Source organism: Ornithorhynchus anatinus, chromosome X1, assembly GCF_004115215.2.
Source record: "Ornithorhynchus anatinus isolate Pmale09 chromosome X1, mOrnAna1.pri.v4, whole genome shotgun sequence".
NCBI classification, from domain to species: Eukaryota; Metazoa; Chordata; class Mammalia; order Monotremata; family Ornithorhynchidae; genus Ornithorhynchus; species Ornithorhynchus anatinus.
The window spans coordinates 48,696,630-48,700,824 of record NC_041749.1 but is presented as its reverse complement, the minus strand read 5'-3'; positions in this window follow the sequence as shown (position 1 = coordinate 48,700,824).

Here is a 4,195-nt window from a genome sequence, read left to right as displayed (position 1 = left end):
CAAGCCTGGCCCTGCCACTTGTCTGCTGTTTAACCTTGGACAAGTCACTTCACTCTCTGTGCCCCAGTTACCTCACCTGTAAAATTGGGATTAAGACTGAGAGCCCCATGTGTGACAGGGACTGTGTACAACCCCATTTGCTTCCATCCACCCTCATGCTTAGTATAGTGCCTGGCACATAGCAAGTGCTTAACAAATGTCATTATCATCATCATTGAGTTTCACAAAATTCTGAAACACAGGGCTCTGGAGCAAACTTTTCTGCCTCTTTGCATCAAGTGGAGGGTTTAGAAGCTCCTTGCAGTTCTCATTTTACCTATTCTTGACACCAAAAAGACCCTGCACCCCACGTCAGTCTCACTCAAACCATTGCTCCAATGCTTTCAGGAGAGGAAACTACTTGCACTCACAATGTAGTTTCCATGATCAACTGTTGCTCTTCCAGCAGCCCCACACTGTTTTGGTCTCAGCCTAGATTCCTTATAATGCTCTTCTCCACAAGTCATGGGCCACACACAGACACACAAAACCTGACATGGCAAATTAACTTATTCTTGATGCTGGATCTTCTTTCTCCCGAGGTCTTCCCCACCATCAGCACCAAGGGGCTCTTTTCTCTGGGCCCCAAAGTTCTGTGCGGGGCAATGCTGAAGACCAGACTGTGGACTCAGGTAGCTTTGACCCACCTATAGATTTAAGGGGACTGGGCCTTCTCCGGTCCACGGTCCAGTCGGTGGAATCTATTCCAGATAAGGAGCCGAGATCCGGGGCTGGCCTCGGGGCTGCGTGAGAGGAGGCCCTCCGGTCTAGCACCTACTTGTCACCCTGACTTGCTCCCTTTCTTTGTCCCCTCCTCCTATCCGCACTTATATCAATGTCTGTCTCCTCCACTAGACTGTAAGCTCACTGTGGGCAGGAAATGGGTCTGTTTATTGGGATACTCTACTCTCCCAAGCCCTCAGGACAGTGCTCTGAACACAGTAAGTGCTCAATAAATAGACTGCAGTGAATGAACACCACCCTCACACCTCAAAGTCACCTCCACGATGCAAACGCGTATCTCAAACAAACCCATCACTTTCTGGAGGAGGCAGCAGATAGGCCCTGGCAACACAATATTTCACCTCAAGGAATTGGCATTGTTGGATTGGGGTTGAGGGATTGGTCTTAACTCAGTCTCTGGAGAAGCCCGGGGAGCCAACCAGTCGGTATCCACGCTGCATGGCCAACAGCCTCGTGGCCGTGGATAACTCGAGCAGGCTGTGTCCGGTGGAATGGCGGGCGAGTGGTCCGTCATGACCTAGTCCATTCTTTGAGCACCTTCCCTCATCTCAGCTCCCCTGTGAACACAAGCAATGGTTGGTCAAAAAGGAACACCCAAATGACAGGCATGGTTTTAGGGTGCACAGGGGAGGGGTCTCTACCATGGCTACTCTGAGCCAACTAAGTTAAGACAAGTTCTTGGGGGAGCTTCCTCTTTCTTCCAGATAGGCCTCAGGATACCTTTGCTCCCTGGGTCTCCTCTGGCCACTTGGATAAGGAAGTGACCACCCCAGGGGAGAGACAGATGTTTCTCTACTGACCCTGACCCGTGTACATCAGGAATGGTGGATCCTAGCCCCAAATGACGCTTGGATTGCTTACAGATCTTTTAGGCCATCCTGCACACGACACACAGAATTTGCTAACTACTAAGTACTTAGAAGGGTACAATATAATAAGGAGATACGGTCCCTGCCTTTCAAGAGATTACCGTTTAGCAGGGCAAATAGGTACCACTCATATTCTAAGACTTCTTACTGGCACTTTGAGTGTCAAGGAATCATAGGGGATTAGGATTAGTGAATGCTCAGCTCTTGAAGTGCTGAGCACATTGAAGTGGCAGTCTGGGGGGAAAATAGGGTGGAAGGATGAAAAGTGAATTACACATTGCCTCCTGGAGAAAATGTCATCTCAGAAGATCCTTAAAGATGGAAGACACTGGTCTGCCACATGAGAAGGTTGGGGAGGAGTTAGAGAGTCAAAGGAAGACTAAGTGAGAGAAAAGTGAGAGATGAGAGACAGAGATGAGAGAGGCACATTAAGGAACTCACCTCAAGAGTAAACTGTGTGGGCTGAGTCGTAGGGAGAGAAGAATGAGGCTAGATAGTGGTTATCTAGGGGACCATTTGATGTCCAAGGCAGTGGGGAGAGCCTGAGAATAGAAGAGGATCCAACCACGGAGGTTACCCACAGGAAGTGTCAGAGGAAGAGCAAGAAAGAAAAGGTGAAGAAGGAAAACCAGGAGGGGGCTGTGAAGGGGAATTGAGAGGACATGGAGTTCACAGGGGAACAGGGTGGTCCACACTGTCACACGCAGCTGAGAGGACAAGAAAGACATGACGGAGAATGAGGACTCTTTTTTAGTAGTGATAGTATTGACTCATACTTCCTACATGAAGAGTTTGTTAGTAAGCACTAGCAGTTGCAGCGTGGCTCAGTGGAAAGAGCACGGGCTTTGGAGTCAGAGGTCATGGGTTCAAATCCCGGCTTGGCCATTTGTCAGCTGTGTGACTTTGGGCAAGTCACTTCACTTCTCGGTGCCTCAGTTACCTCATCTGTAAAATGGGGATTAAGACTGTGAGCCCCACGTGGGACAACCTGATTCTCTTGTGTCTACCCCAGCGCTTAGAACAGTGCTCGGCATATAGTAAGCGCTTAACAAATACCAACATTATTAGTTGCCTTGGTGACAAGAAGGGAGATGGGGCACTGGGGGTTTAAGGCAGGAGTTAAAAGTCTAGGATAGATGGTGAAAGCAGTAGGCATGGGAGTCATTCAGGGAGGGGAACTGTAGCTGAGCAGAAGACAGGTAAAGTTAAATTCCTTCTCACCAGTTATGAAAGCTGCGAGGTGGTCCTAGCACATACATTTCCTCCAGCAGCACTCTGCAGAGTGAGTGGTCTGACGGTGCTCCTGTAAGTTGAGAAGGAAACGGGAGGAGATGCAAACTAATGCAGTTTCTCCAAAATAAAGACATTCCCCCACCCGCCTCAATCAAGTTACTTCTCAGCAGGTCTGAGAGGACCACCACATATGCCCTGGCTTCTCCACTGTTCCCTCCCCCTGCCTTTGGATTCCCACAGTCCCAACCTGGGAGAAGACTGGACTTCAAGAACAAGAGGTTTCCAGTGCATTGGCAGACTAAACAGGAGAGTGATATGACCTGCAGTACCCAGGACCAAATCTTTCTATGCTCCCTACAAAAACTCAGGGTGGAGGCTAAAGGACACCATTCAGTCGTTCATTCGGATTTATTGAGCACTTACTGTGTGCAGAGGGCCATACTGAGTGCTTGGCAAGTACAATTCAGCAATCCCTGCCCATACCGGACCAGAAAAGAAGGAAGTGGGTATACACATACATAGTCTGGACACCCTCCCCCCCCCCCCAAATCCTTCCTTTTGTGGTGGCAACATAGTCCACAGTTTAATCTCTCACTGGTGGGACAAGTCTGGGGACTGACTAGAGTGTGACCCCACTGCAAGGGGATGGTCCTCAAGCCAGGGTCATGAATTGAATGGTATCTATTTCATCCAGTATCTGTTCAGTGCTTTCTGGGTGCCAGGCACATGTACTAAGCCCTGGGGTGGATACAAGCAAATCATGTTGGATGCAGTCCCTGTCCCATGAGGGGCTCACAGTCTTAATCCCCATTTTACCTATGAGGAAACTGAGGCACAGAGAAGTGAAGTGACTTGCCAAAGGCCAACCAGCAGATAAGCAGCACAGTCTGGATTAGAACTCATGACCTTCTGACTCCCAGGCCCGGGCCTTATCCACTATACCATGCTGCTTCTCCATCTATTTGGAGAGAAATAGCAGGTCAGATTACACCCTGAGCTCTATGGGGCTTCTTTCTGTCTGATCTGAGAAGGCATGGAGCTGGTAACAGTGTGGGCAAAAATTGGGCTCACCACCCAAACCTCCTTTGGGTGCCTGGTGGAGAAGCCTGGAGCAACGCTGGCACGGAACTGAATTGTCACGGGAGATTCTCCACCGGTCTTGGGTGAAACCCATTTGGGGTTGAGGAAACTGGCCTTGGAAGGCACACGTGGATTCGTGAGCCTGAGGGGCCGGGTTTCCCCATCCTGCCCTCTGACGTTCTCATCTGTTGCCAAACACTTCAGTGTCCAGGAGCATCACTTCTCCCCTT